The 19,265-nt window shown below is 41.1% G+C and overlaps 1 protein-coding gene across 2 annotated transcripts in view; it reads left to right on the forward strand.

Moving 5' to 3' along the window:
* The window catches only part of LOC102199645 (E3 ubiquitin-protein ligase Midline-1), a 92,426-nt gene that overhangs the window by 19,441 nt on the left and 53,720 nt on the right, over positions 1-19,265 (forward strand). The window contains exon 1 of one of the 2 annotated variants that reach the window (XM_005730969.2): positions 15,194-15,461. The exons of the other annotated variant lie outside the window; for it this stretch is intronic. The gene's annotated coding sequence lies outside the window, so the exon portion shown is untranslated. Of the gene's footprint in view, positions 1-15,193; positions 15,462-19,265 lie in introns of those variants that run through there. 2 annotated transcript variants of the gene reach the window in all.

Here is a 19,265-nt window from a genome sequence, read left to right on the forward strand (position 1 = left end):
GTGTGCTGCCCATTGTGTTGGATTGTCAATGCAACCCTCTTCTCCCACTCTTCACATACTGATAGCAACACCACAGGAGAAATACCAGCACAGGCATCCAATATCCGTAGTTTCAGGTGCTGCACATCTTCTAGACGGCAATGGTGGTAAAGCTTAGCCTTGGTTTATTATTTACTTTTTAGTACTACCTCCAGATGTGGTACTTTCTGGCCCCATCTGGATGCCACTGAGATAAATGTGGAGTCCAAAACCGGTAGGTGGTCTGTCTATCTTTTATATACAGTCTATGCTTAAAAGGCAATTAGGGCTGTTTCATCAGTTATGTTGGACCCTGAGTGTTGATCTGAATTGCCAGGGGCTTTTATTGAACAACAGTATTTGACTGTTGAAATCTTTTTCATAAATATCACATTTGATAATCACCAACAAATACAAAATATAGCATATATTAAAATGTACCAGGGTTATAAACACGTAATTGCTACTGTCTCATGTCATCTATGGTAGCATAAAAATGTATAAAATGTTATCAACACTAGTAATTTACCAGCTGTACTCTCAGTGCTTATGAGGCACTGACATTTGCTGTACTTTATCATCCAAGTTTGTAAAGACCGTCATTTACTGTAGAATGTGCGGTTCATGAGTTATACAATGAGGCAAGGACGAATGGTGAGCTGAATGGGTGCAAGTAGAGCATTATCGACGGATATGTTAATGTACTAATTAGAGGGTTACACGGGGGCATAATTAGGATTTTAGTTTGAAAAGCTCCGTGGTATTCAGCTGTGCTTGACAGGACAATAAAGGGAAAACACGCTGACCTTCCTCTCGGCCACAAACGGCAAATATCTTAAACTGGATTTCGTTTGTAGCCTGGGCTGAAAGGAAGGAGGAGTGAAGAGAATTTTTATGCCTCATCACACCCTCATTCAAGATGGCAGACACACTCTGCGGTACTCTTGCCCCCGTGTGAGAATTTTAATAGATAATGCAGCGATGCCTGAACAGAGAAACAAACTTGGTTGTGCGTGACAGCGACCGCCCGAGAGCCGGCTAATGCTCACCAAGTGGTGCAGAATATCCAGTGACCTATTATGTGCAGCTGATGCTTTTTCCTCTTTAAACCTTCCCAAGTTGCATCTTGATCTAATAAAACTGGATTGGTATTAGTAATAGGAATATAAAAAAGAAAGGCAGAATGATCTGATCTTTTTTGCTCTTTGCTACTTAAAAAAAAGCAGGATGTTACTGACCCTTAAGCTGATTCATGAATCAGTAACAAATGGCTTAAAGATAGCCCCGTTTTATGGAGGTCTTCCACACAGTTTTCAGTGTCTCGGTTTATGAGAGCCTGGTCAAAAAACTGTCCAACTTTATTACGTTTGACAGAGTATTAATGCTGGATTGAGCCTTTAGGCAGGTCAGAGAAATACGCCTTAGCATCAGTGGTGCTGGGTATCATTTAAAATTTACTGATGTGAAAATGATGCTTATATTATGAAGCTCCCTGACTTCTGTTTTTTTATACAGGCCTTTATTCTGTGACTAGCATTATAAATTGAAATGACTTCCATTTGCTGATGATACGAGGTGCAGGCGAAAGCTCCGGTAAAGCCGAAGCTTTTTGACTTTGAGCTAAAATGATTTTGTCTTATATGCCAAGACAGATTTTCTTTTTTGCCCAGGCACAATGCATGCAGCACAGCCAGCTGTAACAAATAATGAAGTTGTGGTAGCCTGCTGGTAATAAGCAGCTCTTATTTATTCAAACTGTTGAACTGAAATGCTGAACAAAGACAAGACCGTTGGAGGCTATGAACCAAACCAGTGGTTTCGTTTTTTAGTTTTGTGGCTAAACTCTTAAAACGCTGTCAATCTTTTGTTCAAAATAAACATTTTTGACCTTTATTATTATTATTATTATTATTGTTTTAAAGATACAGACATTTCTTGTCTTAGTCTTTTTTTGGTGAAATTATGTGATGTCATAGCGTGCCAGCTGGTACTGCAATGGGTTGAAGGCAAGCATCGGGGACGGGAGTCCTTCAGTGACAGTTTGAGGCCACACTGGGTCCGCTGACAGCTAATGATGATGCTGCCTGACACCCATATGTATGCATGTGTGCGAGTACACTTATGTGCACATGTCTATGTTTATCCCCGTTTGCCCGTGTGCAATACGGGTGCACATTTGTGTGCAGGCTTTTGGGGCATTTATGCTTGCACGCTTCTCTGTGCATAGGGGCATGTTTGCATTAGCCCAGATGATGTTCCAGTGGTGACAGAATGACCTTGAGCTCTAGCTGTTGGGTAATGTGCCAGATTTAGACAATGGATCTAGAAGAGAGGATGTTTAGTACCCCACATGAATAATGTGGAAAAGAACTGCTCTGAGTCTAATTTAACTGTAACCCTGTTTTTAATCACATCCAATGCCATGTCACGCTTGAAAGGAGATGTTCACAACTGCTCATGGTTCAGAGTTTGTTACTCAGCCTGACCTCAGTTGTCTCATTCTTTTTTTGTTCAGAACACACAAACAGCGGGGAATCAAAATATTGTTGTATGTCAGGCTTGAGTTCATCCAGTTCACGTACACAAATAGACGTGAGTGCAGACTCACCTCTGATTCTGTGCTATCTGCTGATTCATGTTGTAAATGTGCAACATTCAGTATTCTTCTTGTTTCTCAAATCGCATATCGTTAGCTTCATAGCATAAGTGCCTAAGTCATTTTTTGGTCAAATTGCATGTGATATGTAAAAATATGCATGTGATATTTAGAAAATTAGTTTTTTCTTGTTTTCTGAAAACACAAAAAAATGACTTAGGCACTTATGCTATGAAGCTAACGATATGTCCATATGTACTCTTGCTATTTTGAGTGAATGGGTACATTCATGTACATGCAGTGACATATGGGTATGTAAGTATAGTATGTAGACTGAGCACACATTTTTAGGAAGACCTGTTCAACTGCTCGTCAGCACCAATGTTTAATCAGCAACTGTTTAAGTTTAAACTGACCATCAGAAAGGGAAAGAAAAGCTGGTTTAAGGAACTTTGAAAGTGGAAGGATTTTTGGGCCTAGTTGGGCTGGTCTGAGTACAGGGTGGGCCATTTATATGGATACACCGTAATAACAATGGTTGGTGGGAGTGGTTGGTGATATTAAAGCCCTGTTTGTGGCACGTTAGTATATGTGAGGGGGCAAACTCCTCAAGATGGGTGGTGACCATGGTGGCCATTTAGAAGTCGGCCATCTTGGATACAACTTTTGTTTTTTCAATAGGAAGAGGGCCATGTGACACATCAAACTTATTGGTAATGTCACAAGAAAAACAATGGTGTGCTTGGTTTCAACATAACTTTATTCTTTCACGAGTTATTTACAAGTTTCTCTTTGTTCACAGCCATTGACATGTTGAAGAGGTTAACACGTGAGGAGCGGATCGAAATTGTGTTGATATCTGGCGGTAACCGGGTCATTGCAGCAGATTTCAATGCAAGACACCCTTTTTTTTTTTTTTTTTTTGGCCTGTCCCGTTTGGCTCTTTTGCCATCAGAATTGTTGTCTAAAGGCAAAGAAAGATGCCCAACGGATTTACTTTACCAAACTGACCATCCCAGCCTTGCCGTAATGGTCCATTTGATTCACCTTTTTATTGTTTATTTTATTTTCACTTACTGAATACGGGACAGACTTGACTGGGGGAAAGAAGGGGAGAAAGAAAGAAGGAAAGAGAAACAGCTGAGAAGAGGGACGGGGGAGAAGGGAAAAAGAAATGCAAGACACCCTACGAGACCACCCATCTCCCATGCTACAGTTAGCAAACTGCTTGCTAAGTTTCGTGAAACTGGTTCAGTGTTGGATTTGCCAAAATGTGGACGCAAGAAAAATGTCACTAATGAAGAAACATCAGTGGCTGTCCTAGCTTCATTCAGCAAGCGCCCAAAGCGTAGCACTCGCCACATGTCACTGGAGAGTGGCATTAGTCGAACATCCCTTCGGCGGATATTAGCTACTCACAAATGGCACCCTTACAAAGTGCAGCTACTGCCGCATCTCAACGAGGATGACCCAGATCGGCGCACGGAATTTGCAGAATGGGCAAAACAAAAATTTGAACAGGACCCTCAGTTCACGCAGAAGATTTTGTTCAGTGATGAGGCAAACTTTTATGTGAATGGTGAAGTTAACAAACAAAACCACCGCTATTGGTCTGACACTAATCCACATTGGATGGATCCCTCCAAGACTGTTGGAACAACAAAAGTCATGGTTTGGTGTAGAAATGGACCGATCCGATATTACGTATCGGTATTGGTCTGATACTGACCTAAACTACTGGAGAGAAATAAATAATGTAATCCGATCCGTTAAATATCAAAAAAGCACCTCACAAAACTTGCGACACGCTGTAACTCGCCTTATAACTTTAGCACGTCGGAACAGTATGAGTCACGTGATAGAGTGGCTGTGGCGTGCGAGACCTGTCAGTGGTCTGGTTAAGCATCTGGAGCTTCGCTACCAACCCGGAATTTCATCTCCGACAAAGATATCCCCGAGAAAAATAAAGCAAGTGTGTAAGTCCATCTCTGAATGTTTGTAAAGCATTCCCGCATTAAGCTTAACAACCGATATATGGAGCAACTGCCTCTTCTCTCTCCCTGCCTCTCCTGCTGCTACTTCAATCATGAAACTGATCAATGATCAGCTGATCGGCTTTTCTGTCGCGACTCCCGTCTCTCTTCTTTGTTTTTGGCCCACTTCGCACCAGAAAGAGGAAACCAGCGGCTGAACAACAGCAGCACGTTTAAGCTTGATAAGCTGTTGTTAGAATTTATTTAATATTACTTTTTACACCAGGATCTTAACTGTGCAGGGGCGGATCTAGCAAAGTTTAGCCAGGGGGGCCGATAGGGCATTAACAGGGAAAAGGGGGCACAAAGACATACTTTTCTTTCTTATTCTCATTTAAATTGTGTAGCTTTTAATAAATAATTATCCGCATCTTACACCCAAAGTTTTAATCTGATAAAAAAATGTATAGAAGTCCATTACTGTATATAGTAACTATTAAGTCTAATATACCCTAGGTAAGCTATAGTACTTTTTCCATCTGTGCAGTCTGCAATTCTGTTGAAGAAAGATGCTGAATCTATTTAATTATTCTTGAAAAATAATTGAGTTCTGTGCATTTTTTCCCCCACACTGCATCAAATTAAAGTTGATTACGTCGATTAAGCATCATGAGGTGGAGGGTGGGGGGGTTCTCTATTTTTGATTTTTTTTTGCTGGGAGTTTTAGAACACTATTAGTTAGGTTGCTTAAGTTTAAGTTTATTAGATTGATCAGTATTGCTGAGCTATGAAATATTTTTACATACAGGTATAACAGAATAGCTTTAGTGTTTGTTTTTTTGTAACTTGAGTATGAACTTATACAAAAAGCAGCAAGATATTAAAAAAACATTTTTATTGATTAAAAAACACACTATATCGGATTCACATCAGTATCGGCAGATATCCAAATTTATGATATCGGTATCGGACATAAAAAAGTGGTATCGTGCCATCTCTAGTTTGGTGTGGTATATGGGGTACAACGATAGTGGGTCCATTCTTCATCAATGGAAACCTCAAGGCCACTGGATATTTGAAATTGCTACATGATGATGTGTTTCCCTCTTTGTGCACTGAAGGTGGCACGTTCCCTGAGTTTTTCTGGCAAGATGGTGCACCACCACATAATGGGTGCCAGGTCCGAGCATTCTTAAATGAACAGTTTCCTGGAAAGTGGATTGGTCGTTGTGGGCCAGTAGAATGCCCCCCAAGGTCTCCCGATCTGACCCCCTTAGACTTTTATCTTTGGGGTCATCTGAAGACAATTGTCTATGGTGTGAAGATACGAGATGTGCAGCACCTGAAACTACACAGCAAAATCTCCAGTGTTAAATTAACACTAGAGAGTGTCTATATGGGTCCACACCTCTGAGTGTTAAATACAACACTGTTGAGTGTTAAATTAACACTTTTGACAGTGTTATATGTTTAAAAGTAACCTAGTCAGTTTTGAAGATTAACAATGGCTGAACAGAGAAACAAACTTGGTTGTGCGTGACAGCGACCGCCCAAGAGCCGGCTAATGCTCACGTTCCCAGTGCTGATTTTCTAACACTGGAAAATAACTCAAAATGTTAGGAATATTCCAGTGTTAGAAAATCAGCACTGCTCAGTGTTAGCCATTGTTAATCTTCAAAACTGACTAGGTTACTTTTAAACATATAACACTGTCAAAAGTGTTAATTTAACACTCAACAGTGTTGTATTTAACACTCAGAGGTGTGGACCCATATAGACACTCTCTACTGTTAATGTAACACTGGAGATTTTGCTGTGTACGGATACTGGATGCCTGTGCTGGCATTTCTCCTGCGGTGCTGCTATCAGTGTGTGAAGAGTGGGAGAAGAGGGTTGCATTGACAATCCAACACAATGGGCTGCACATTGAACACATTTTATAAGTGTATTTCAGAAAATGTTGATCTTCTGGACTTTTTCCACACAACCAAAATCTCTAGGGTTTACAGAGAATGGTCTGAAAAAGAGACACTATCCAATGAGCAGCACTTCTCTGGGGAAAATGCCGTCTTGATGCCAAAGGTCAGGGGAGAATGGCCAGACTGCATTGAGGTGATAAGAAGGCAACAGTAACTTGTTACAACCCAGGTATGCAGAAGAGCATCTGTAAATGGTTCACAAGATATCATACCTTTAAGCAGAAGAGCACACCAGGAGCCACATGTCAGTGAAGAACAGAAAAAAGAGGCTACAAGTCACACTGTCTCACTAAATTTGGAATATAGATGGTTAGAACCCTGGTCTGATGACTCTCAGATGGTATGGTCAGAGTCTGGCATGCATAACATGAAAGTGTGGAGCCACCTTATGTCAGTGGTTCAGGCTGGTGGTGGTGATGTCATGGCGTGGAGGATATTTTCTTGGAATAAAACCTTCACCATCTGAACATCCTCTAGAGGATGGTGTCAAACTCTGGCCCGTGGGCCAAATTTGGCCCGCAGCCTAATTACATTTGGCCCGCGAAGCCATACCAAATTACTATTAGAGCTGGCCTACTGGTATTATACAGCTAATATATATATTGTTTAGTATTAAGCTTTGCTTGTTCCATATTTTTACAGTTTTTCATACAGTTTTTCAGCAAAACGTGTTTGAGTCCATAAGAAAAAATTCATTCTTATATCTGGAGGAATAAATATATTTCAATAAATATTAACGTTAGAAGGCAACAGTAACTTGTTACAACCCAGTTCCAGTTTTGAATTTTGGCCCACTGTGTATTTGAGTTTGACACCCCTGCTCTAACAGGTTACCTGAATAACATTGCTGTTCCAGTAGAAGAGCATAGGATAACAGCAGTTTTAGCTAGCCATTGCATAGCAAACTATCACTGAGTTTGGTCACTAGCTAGCAGCAGCGTTTCATTGAAATACCAGGTGTAGGGTCAAATTAGTTAAAACTAAGACAACTTACTGTCTTCGATTAGAGACAAACTCACATACTATGCAATATAATTTATTTTAAAATAGTGTGCACTACATGGAGTGTACTAACAGAGCAAATTGAGGCCCCACATCTGATTTGTTTGTTATTGGAACTACTCTTTGCTGACACAGAAAGGTTACTCTTGATCTATAGTCATTTTCTGAGAAAAGAGAGACCTTGCACTTAGTGTTTATCATGTTGATTTCTTTATCTCCTGCACTACCCCCCTCCCCCCCCCCCTTCTTTATCTCTTAATCTGTCTGTCTTGCCTCTTGTCCCTTCCTAATGTCTGTTTTTTGAGGCTTTTCTGTGTATTAGTTTTTCGCAGATTAGATCACTTTATTTACTGAGGTCACTTGACAGAGACAGATAGCTTCCAGGCTCCACAAGAGTATCTCCCAAAACACACACAGGAGCACAACCAAAATGCAACTTCATTCCTACTTTACACCCTCTTAAATCCCAAACTGCGCTTCAAAGCAGACAATGTCTCAGCTGGTACCAGCTGTATGTCTTCAACTTCCTGATTAAAACCAGTCCTCTGCTGACCGCATGTGAACTTGCTCTTAAAAAAAGGGCCAAAGGTCAGCTTGAGGGGAAATCTGTTTGGCATTTTCCAAAAGGGCTTTTACTGCAACTACAAAGACGGCCCCGTGTTTTCTTTTGGTCTTATACAAGAAGGTCTGCAATTGAGAGCAAACATAAGAAGGCCTATACAGAATATCTCCCAAGCTTCACATGAGTCATACAGTAAATACTGTTAAAGATAACAATCAGTGAAGAGGGGAGGTTTTAAGATGCTCTCCATCCAAGTCGTAAAAGTGCCTCTGGAAGATAATATGCAGATGGATCTGATGTTTTTTTTTAGCACGGATTGGTGGGTTTGAAAGGATTTGCATTGTTGGATACTCTACAGAATTTGTCTTTTTGCATATCGTTCACCCAGGATGTTGACCAGGGTCTATTTAAATACCTTGAAGTGCACACGTGAGGTAAATCCTACAAATCCCAGGCTACCCATGGCGTTGCTGCCCTCTGCAAAAGTCTTGGTCATAACCCTGTCGTCTTTTATCCCTGTAATGGTCCGAGAGAGGAGACAGACCCCTCTGCATTCCGCTCATTCCTGGTAGTTAAAAGTAAAGCCTCTTTAAATTCTGAGCGGAGGCCAACCTTTCCCAAATTGAGAGTCGTCATGGGACACTTGAAAATGAAAAGGCAAGAGTACAGACCCTATATTTTACCAAAAGATGGAGCAGCCTTCATAAAGCAGACGATAAAAATCAAGCTTGGAAATATTGCTTTGGGTTTCCATAGAAAAGCTTTTACCATCACTAACTTTATTATCTGTCTCATGTTTTCTTACAGCTGATGACAAAAAAAAAGCTCTCTGGGTACAAACAAAACCGCAGCCTTGAATACAAACAGAGTCAAACTTTCTCGGTCTCTCTGGTTTGTGAATACATCTGTGTTTCTATGTGTGTGCCAAAACATCTCCACGGAAATGACATTTCTGAACAGAATGGAAAATTTTGTGTTTTTACTAAAAAAAAAAAAAGAAGAAAAAAATATTTTTCTTTTATTTCTTGCTTTAAAAGTTATAAAATGAAGCCATTATTATTCTAATACTCAGCACCCTTTTGTCTTTTTCCACAATGACATTTGAAGCACAATCACAATACCACCAGGGGCATCACAGGGATATATAGTTCAAAGTGAAAAACAGTCACGCTGCTTTACAGCACACACACAAAGCTTTAGCTACTGTGTGTGTGCTGAGAGACTTGAATGAAGAGTCCTCGTGTTCATGTTTTAATTCCAAAGAGTGCTGTTGGATAACTTCCAAGGGGGGAAAAAAAGTAACAGACGACCTGTCAATGCAACACAATACAGTATCCATGTCTACAGTGTTGCATCAGTGGAATAAAACATTTTGAGTCTGTGCACGCTCAAAGACAAAACTTTGTTTCAAAGGAAAGCAAACTCTCACTTTAGTGGTACAGAAAACTGAATAAATGGTAAGTTCAAAAGTAGGCAGCAATTTTTAAAGAAATAGGTAAAAGCTGTTCACGCAAAACAATAGAACAAAATATAGTCAGATGGCAAAATAGACTGGTGATTAACATCAATCAAATGAATAATGGCAATTTGAATAGTAGGGATGGTGTTACGGGCTCTGCTGAGACAGCGTCTGTGTGGGATATCCTGGATGGATGGAAGAGAAGTCCCACTGATCTTTTCAGCAATTCTCACCACTCTCTGTAGCGACTTCTTCTCTGGGACCCTGGAGCTGCCAAACCAGATGGAGGTACAGCTGGTCAGCACGATCTGGACAGTGACACGGTAGAAAGTGGAGAGGATGGGAGGGCAAAGGTATGCTCTCCTCATCCAGGAGCAGGAAGTACAGACACTGCTGAGTCCATTTAACTACTGATCCTGTATAAAATGATCAGTCCAGGCTGTCAGTTATCTCTACCCCCAAAAGCTTGATGCTTTTGACTACCTCCACAGCACTTGTTCTCAAGTACAAGTGTGGAATGACTGGGCTGTTTTTTCCTGAAGTCGATGATAATCTCCTTGCTCCTCTTAATGTTCAGTGTTCAGGAACAGACTATTAACACTGCACCATTCCACCAATCGCTTCACCTCCTCTCTATAGGACAGGTCATTGCTGTTCCTAATGAGACCTACCACTGTTGTTTCATCTGCATACTTGATGATGTGATTAGAAGCAGATGCGGCACTGCAGTCATATGTCAGCAGCGTGAACAGCAGTGGGCTCGGAACAGAGCCCTGAGGCGAGCTGATGGAGCTGGAGATGCTGTTTCCCACTCTTACTGACTGAGGTCTGTTGGTGAGGAAGTCCAGCAGCCAGTTACACATGGGGGTCCAGATACCCTTGGGTGTTGGTTTGTTGACCATCTGCTGACCGTATTGAATGCTGAGCTGAAGTCAACAAGAAGCATTCATACATGACTTCTCCTCCACAAGTGCCAAGCTCCGGTGGAAAGCAGAGGAAATGGCATCCCCTGTAGACAGTTGAGCTTGGTTCATTCTGTACTTTTAATTTTTCATGTACTTCCTGTATCATCCATAGTTTCTCACTGGCCTTAGTGGGGATGTTCTTTATGACACAGAGGTCCTCTGTGCATTTATGGATGTAGGCAGATACAGATGTAGCATACTCCTGCACATTAGTGTGCTGATTATCAGTGGCAGCAGCTCAGAACATGTCTGCGTGGATTCAAAGCAGTTCTGTTAGACTTCCATTAATCCCTCAGACGAAACTTACCTTCCTCACAAAGAGTTTTTCTCTGATCAGTAGGGGCCTATATGCAGGCATTAGCATCACAAAGATATGGTCTGATGAATTTACTGCTTGAGAACTGGTCGATGTTCGTAATTCCAACAGGAACTGGCGATCGTACACAAGTTTACTGACGTTATGCTGATTGTGAAAAACTGCAGTTCCTTAAATGACCAATGGGGTCTGACTCTGAAAATATGTCAATCCTCAAATGTTAAAAGGCCCAACTTAAGAACAGAAACAGAGTTTTGTGTTATTTATGCTTCAGCAGGAAATCTACATTGCAACGTCCATCAAGAGCGGAAACTCCTTTTAACCCTACACCGTAACCTTATATGTAACCTGACGAGCACCTCCTGAGAAATGTAACTACACGCTGGGTCGATGCAACCGGCAGTGACTTGAGTGGCGTGGAAGGTTATGGTGTAGGACTAAAAGGAGTTTCAGGTTACGACGTAAGTTAGGACCCAGATTTTCCATAGAAGTCCCAATCAAGCTTAAACGTCTACTTAAGAATACAGCTTTGGTATGTGTATAGCTAGTTTCCTCAGTGGTACCAGCAGGATACTTTTGTAACTAGCTATCTTAAAATGTATAAGTTCTTATAGTTTTCATTATTAGGTGTGCTTTTTAAGAATTTTGCTACAATTACATCACACTGTAATTGTATCACACTCTATCACACTAACCAGCACTAACCAGCAGAAAGAAATTTGATTAATGTGTTTGTATGTTACTTAGCATAGCTGACTATGCTTGCCATCTCTGTGAAGCTAATATCTGAGACTTAAAAAAGGCACTCCTGAAAGTCCAACCTTTAGCGAGACATATTTTCCAATTTCACCAGTCAACTCATGTTTATTCTTAGTTCTTAGATCGTAGGGTCATATTTTTCCTTTGACATTTATTTTTCTTTTACTAACTGCATGTGCTTTTACTTTTCCTTCTTCACATAGCGAGGGAACACTTCACGTCTTGCCGGCCTGGTAAAGAGTGTTCAGAAAGTGAGTGGTCTTGCTCTCTTGCCGGCAACTGACCCGAGATGGAAACTCTTTCCTTGTCCTTTTCCAAAAGAGCATTCTTTAGCAGCAGCCTCACCTCGACTGATCCCACTCCAACTGCCAGAAATACACACCAGAATCCTGCAACTGCAACACACACACACACACACACACACACACACACACACACACACACACACACACACACACACTGAGCATACACATACACTTTAGTCAACTTAGTCTAGGGTTTGGAATATGAAAATGTTCCCTGATGTTTAAAAAATTCACTAAGCATGCCATACTTTCCCACTTTAAGCGTATTTTACCACTTTGGCTCTAAATGACCTTATAAGAACTCCAAAAACACATTATCTAATAGAAATCTGTTAAACGCACCAGTGAAACGAAATGCCAAGCATTAACAGTTTTAGGCATGCTGTTTGGGACTTAGCAGACCCAGACAAACAGGTTTATCTGGCATATTCAACATATTTTCACGCCAAAACATACAAGCATGCAAGATAGAGTTAAACTGACAATCCACTGCAAGAGCAGGAACCATGTTCTACACTCAAAAACTAGAGGAGTCACTTCTCTAGGGCAAAAGTGTTAGGGATTATTTCAGATAAGCTAGCAATGAGCTGCTTGCTATCAAGTTTTTTTTTTTTTTAAACATAAACTGTAGACTTCTTAAAAATGGTTTTGATTCAGACTTTCTGCCATTTCTCACACATAATCGCTTTCTCAAAATGAACTGTCCACTGCGTTTCAGACAGGTAGGCTTTCCAAGCAGCTGAAGATTCTGGATCAAAGATTGCAGTAATGACAGGCCAGCGTGGGCTGCGTGTGCGACTGACTTGCATCTCGGAGATTAATTTAAGCTGCTTTCCTTGTGGCTGTGTTAAAAAAAAAGGGAAAAAAAAAGGAGGAGATTGTTTTTATGGGGAGCAGCCAAAACAGCTGAGGTTTCAAGGTGGAGGGAGAGAGGGAGCGACATCGGGGAGGCATTTAAATAAATTACAGAGGGTGAATTTGTGCTGAGGACGTGTCAGGGGTGGACAGATGGAAGGTAATACACAGGTGTCTCATGTGTAGTGGATTTTACTCATCTCCAATACAAAGAGAACTACATTTGACAAATATTTAACATATTTGTTGAAGTGTTCTTACTTTGAACTGCTGTTGATGGCATTCGCCTTTAGTACAGCTTCCACTATGCTTGTTGTTCTCCTAGTAAATAACAAATCACGGTCACGGCATTTATACTAATCTGTGGTTTTAAGCTCCCTAGCATAAACAATGTTCTTCCTCACTAACTGCTATTAACTGTAGCAAAGCTGGTATAAATTAAAGTTAAATGTCAAATTCAACTGGTGTCTTTACCACAACGATGATAAACATAGTGTCAGTATGTAACATGTAATAAGAGATTTCCTCATCTTCTTGCTGCACTTGTATTTCAAGCAATTCAGTTTTATGTAACTTTTATTCAACAAAAGTCAGACACACATATTATTATTTTGAAGTGAATAATGTAAAACTTGTAGGCCCACACGTCAACACAAATCCCTATCCTGATGAGGACACACATCAGGTCTTTCTTTCAGTACTGGCACCAGCGTAACCGATCAATACAGTGATTCGTCTTTAGAAACATGCACAGTTAGAAAATGGAGCCTTAAATCCTGACAGCTCAACACGTGATTTGTGGAACAGTTTAAGTTCGGGCTCTGGATTCTTGGCTTCCTTCGTGTTAGCATGCTACCTGTGCAGATGCATTTGAAGAACTGACTTTGCATTGCAAATCTCCAAACAAATTAGCTATAATCAGAAATGTAATCTTAGCAATGTTTTTTACAACAGTTTTTATGTCCTCCATTATGCTTAACTACCAAACAATACCTGAAACTATGAAAGGGTTGTGATGCCTTTAAAGCAAAAGTTAATGTTGCAACAGTAAAAAGTGCTATGCAAACTGAAAACTACTTTACTACCACTTTACTAGCAGTTGGCAAGTGTTTGCAGACAAGTAGGCATCTTCAGACAAACTATGGACAACTGTGGCAATCTGAAGTTTGGTTCACCAGGCACTGTAAACAAACAAGCTTAGCAAACAATTTCACCTACCAACCTCCAGCAACCATTTGCCAACTACATGCGAAATATAGATTTTCTCCAGTGACAAGAGGCTATTGGGCGGTCACTGATGGACTCTAAACCTGGATGACTCAGACTTTAGTGATCGGCTTCAGGGTTCCAGCTGCCTACAGCAAACACTCAGGAAGTTTTTTTTTCTATACCAAATGGTGGTTGGCAGCCAGTTGTCAACTGGGGCGACAATCTCGGCCTGAGTGACTGGGGTGTAAATATAAGCTAGCTCAATTAACAAGCTGCATAATCTGTATGTGCTGGAAGCACTAACTGGTGCAAAGCTATGGGCTAATATGGTGCTGCACTTTAATATACCAAGAATAGACCTGAAAGTTCTTGGACAATCTGTGCCACATAAGCAAGCCATATCTGTCATGATTAAAAGTATTATAGTTATCATCTATGCCAATCAAAACAGCCCTACCTCTAACTTTTAGCCTTAAAAATATCCAACAGGAGAAGTTATGAAAAAAATGTGTCTACTATAAGGCTGTTACGAAAGGGGAAAGTATCCATAAACACCCCAAATGCTTCATGTATCTGTAAGCGTGTATTTTAATGCTATGAAATTGGACATTTTAACATGAGAGCCTGTGAGGACTTTGTCTTTTCTAGCATTTCAGGCTCAAGTAACCACTCTTGGAGCTGCTGTTACTGGCTTCATTTTTCACTCCCGGAGGTTTGGCCATTTAGAGGGCACTTGAAGTGACTGAGAGATGCAGTAAATATTTGCAAGACGAAAACATAAACCCAGCAAAATAATCTGGAGTCTGGCTTTTTATTTGTTCAATTATTGCATCTGAGACTAAGCAATTATTTGAAAATCCACTCTTGAGAACTACGGGATGGGTTTTTTTGTGCTCATCACACTTGGAATATGAATTTGCATGCAAAACATATTACTGCAAGGATAAGTAGACATGCACACCCAATGTCTGTTTGTATGACTGCAAGGACACTTGCACACACAGCGAGCCCTGACTCCACCCCCCAGCAGTTCAGTGATTGGCCTACTTTGAGACAGAGCAGCTCGCTGGCAGATTTGAATACAGGGAAACAGAAAGGGAGGAATGGACAGAGGAGGAGGGGATAAAGAGAGGGGGGCGGTACACTACTTTGTCCCGTCTCTCTCTCTCTCTCTCTTTCTCTGTGCCGGGTCAGGATGGAAAGGCTTACACAGGCAGGGGAGGAAACATGTCATGAGAGGTGATGACACAGCCACGGAGACGCAGCCACATCCTCTCTGAGTCCCAAGTTTGCTGCTTGCTGTTGCTTTTGCCACTGCCGCCGCTGCTGCTGTTTCTGCATCCCACAGAGGAGAGAGAGAGCCAAAGATAGCTGACATTCCCTCCCCCCCACTCCCACTTCTCTCTCTCTTCCTCTCTTTTTCACTTTTGTTTGTGGATGATGGGATTTTAATCATGTGGAAGGTAAGGAACAGGAAGAAGAGAGGGGAGTTTGATTTGTATTTTTTTTTTTTTGTATGTGTGTGTGCTTACTGTAAGGAGGTGTGGGAGGTGTGGGCTGTCTCAGAGGGAGTTCTTCTTAGAGTAGTTTACTTAAGTCTCCCAGTCCCTGGGGGATTCCCGCATGCTTTCACCCTCCATCTCAGATCAGACTGTATTCTCAGTGGAAATAAGGAGTGGAAGCATTCAGTGCCAGCATTGCTGGAATGATAATGACAGAGCGGTGGCTTCAGGACTGAGCCAGCGAGTAGTGTGGAGCCAGTCTGTATGGTGGTTGAAAAGAAACTTGTGAAGAAACAGTTGCTAGACAGACATTTATAGCGAGGAGTTCTGAAGAACTTCAGCTTTTAATTTGGGCTCGTGGTCCTCCCTGAAGTGTGGCAGCTTCCACAGACACGAGCAAATCAGCTGATCCCACTTTAAGAGGTCGACAGGTATTAGCTGTAAAACTTTGGCAGCTTACCAAAAAAGTCTGTGTGTGGGCATTGTTACGTAGCATGTGAGTCTGGCTTTTTGTGACCCAAATTCAAAGAGCCACTGGATATTTTGGTGGTTGCTTGAAGCGCCGGCACACATAAAGGAGACAGGAGACAGTGCCTTGAAGGATGGTTAAAAGTGCACTCGTACTTGAGTACTTGAGTGTGTAAGAGCAGCTTCAGAGGTCCCAAATGTTTTGTCTTCTTTCCACGAAAGTGTGCAGGGAGTTTGACAGCGTTAATTTGAAAGTGGAGATGTTTATCTGTACTGTCCTCCCCAATTCCTTCCTCCTCTATTGAAAGCCCTGTATGTGCAGATAGGATAAAACACCTTCGTATACATGTTAGCTGCACTACATGCTCTACACGTTGTTCACATCCGCACAAGTCGCTCATTCTGTGTTTTTAAGCCTCCCAGAGGTCAAGTTATTGAATTTCTCTGTGCTGGGCCGTGTTAAGTACACATCAGTGCATGTGTGTGAGAGCGTGCATGCATCTTGTGCGTGCTGAATCATGTGGGTGACAGCTGGATAACACGGGCTCAGGGCTGCGAGTGCTTTTTCTCACCTGCGGTGGCTCAGCGAGATCAAGGAAATCCAGGTTTCTATGTTTGATCTGCGAGACAGTGGAGAACTTGAGGAAGGGGAGGTCACTGTAGCCTAACTTGAGGCCTTAAGTAAGCCATCAAATGCATTAAAGAGAAGTAGGTGCTGCTCACTTTTAGTGATAGTTTATGTTGAAGTTGGAAATGGCTTTAACCTCATGAGGTCTGATGTAAAGTAACCCTAACCCCTAACCATATAGTATTCATAAAATAGAACTTTTTGGTGGGGAAAAAAGTAAATAGTTTATGATTGCTATGATTTATAAACCCACGTATTTTGATACGTACAGGTCAAAGTTTGGTCACCAGCAGATTACCACAGTTGTCCATAGTTTGTTTGGAAGATGCCAACTTGTCTGAAAACACTTGTAAAATAGTTTTCGGCTTGTGTAGCACTTTTCACAGAGACTGTTCACCATTGTCTATGGAAGTCATATGGAAGTGAAATTATCCAATCCATCCAAATATAGCAGTACTTATGTGCTCACCATAAGTTGCCATATACAAAGTCTGCATTGACATGAATAGACTAGGCAAAACAAAAAGACCCTCTCTGTACTTGGTCCTTAGCTGTCACTTTGCCGACCAATATAGCAACAATAGCATTGTTACGGTTTCTTTTCCTGTTTCCCCCCGACATGTTTCATTGAGACATTGTCAGCCTGGACAGGCTTGACTGAAGCATCTTAGGTTTCAAACCCCCCTTTCTCTCCCGTGAATGAAGACTGAGCGTGGGAACTATGTAGACAAATATAGCAAATGCTGTTTTTTTTTCATTTGTTTTCTTTCTTGGAGCACATCTGTCAGTTTATGTAAACTTGACTCAGGGATAAGGTGCACTCTTAAACTTTGAGCGTTGCTGATGTAAAACGAATGGCTTGGTTTCTTTGAAGAAGAGCTGTGTGAGGTATTTATAGACAGTGTAGCCTCTAGTTTTGAGAAGCAGGAAGCATTAATGGACTGCAAGCTAAGCAACGTGCTGCTATTGACAGGGTTGGAAGCCAAATATATTGTAATCCGAGAACCACAGATGAAGAAAATGTAGGGTAAGTTGTGTCACCGTTTTACCTCGCTGTATGGCAGTCCTTTCTGATGACGTACTGAGGCCAACCTCTTCAGAAACACCCTTGACAAAAAATAACTTACTTTTTCTTCCAGAACACTGGTTGCTGATCAACTACAGCTTTGACTTTAGTATTCTCACAACATACTCTCACTTCCAGCTCAACAGTCATTTTTAATCACAAACCCCATCTCCTCTTAATATTTTATTGTTGTCTTCTCCTGAGGTAGTTGGGGCCTCAAGTTAGGAAACATGTTTGGTTTTTTTTAAACTATTTTACTTTTGTTTTAGACTTTACCTTTTCTGAAGCTGTTTGGTTACATAATTTTTCCACTCATAGCCTAACCACTCTGGAGCCCAAAGTCAGTGTTTGACATCAGAGTTCGTCAAAGTTCCTCAAATTTAACATTTTTGGCTGTTTCCATGTTGTTTTCTTTTACTTAGCCTGAAGTTAGCATATTTGGACAAGAGAGTAATGTGCTCAATTATCAACTAATGCTTGCAAGCGTGGTTAGCCAGCTGTATCCATAAACTGTTGAGTGCAATGCACAGACAGATACTGTATCTGCTAATTACTGCAAGTGTCAGACTAATCAATATCACCAAAACTCAAGACCGCTGTACTTTGCATGTGTCTTCACTAGGAGTCGTGTCACTAAGTCCATTTGAATCTGTTAAAAAGTCTAACCAATCATGGCACCAGTTGATGAGGATCTCTAAAATCCTTGAATGATCGGAGTCTAAGGTAAAGCACTACAAAAGTACAATTAGGATATTGATTTTGGTGGTTAGGTTGCTGTTATTTTTTTAGTGCTAAAATAGGCTTTGCTAGCAACAGTGTATAAAGCAGCACACTACTTAGTTTCTCCAAAGTGGGGGCATGCTGCAGGTACAGGTACCGATTATGGAAAAGCACTTCATATGACCTAGCTTCAAAGAAAGTACAATAACGCTTTGATCAGAAGAAAAAATAGTATTCCAGAAAAACTTTGGTGGCTAATGCCGTGACAAGCAGACAGCAGTGCTACTCCGTAAATATTCTGTTATCTCACAAGCATGTAGTATCCATGATAAAACGGGGAGGTAGAACTCCTGAGAGTCTTATCTGCCCGTAATTGGTTAATTTGATCTTCAAAGCGTCAGCAGTTGCCTACTTCAGACGCTCGAGGGGTGAACTGCTAATTGCTATCTAAACACGCTTCAAAAGGGACAAGACATACTGGATTCCTTTCTCTCTCTCATTCTCGCTCTATTTCCACTCCAGATCAGTTCATTTTATCCACCCCAGTGCGTTCTTTAATCACCCACTGGATAAGATGAGAGTGCAATGTTGCTATGGAAACATCAGAAACGGTGACAATGAGCACAATCGGTTCAGTGAGAGTTGGCAGCTTGTGCAGTCCTGTGGAGAGGATAAGTGGTTCCTCAAACTTTTTATTTTAAAGTTGTCAGGAGCCTCAACAGTGTGCTGCAGTGTGGTATTAGACAAGTTTCAAAATTTTAACTATATAAATATGAAATTGACAATGCTTGTACGACTATCAGGCTATTACACAGTTTGTTCTACTTAATGGAGGCTGAAGTGTAGCCTTTTTGTCTGATCTGCAGTCGAAATAATTCATGTT

The sequence above is a fragment of the Pundamilia nyererei genome, unplaced genomic scaffold (genome assembly GCF_000239375.1).
Source record: "Pundamilia nyererei isolate P.nyererei 1_Seehausen unplaced genomic scaffold, PunNye1.0 scaffold00040, whole genome shotgun sequence".
NCBI classification, from domain to species: Eukaryota; Metazoa; Chordata; class Actinopteri; order Cichliformes; family Cichlidae; genus Pundamilia; species Pundamilia nyererei.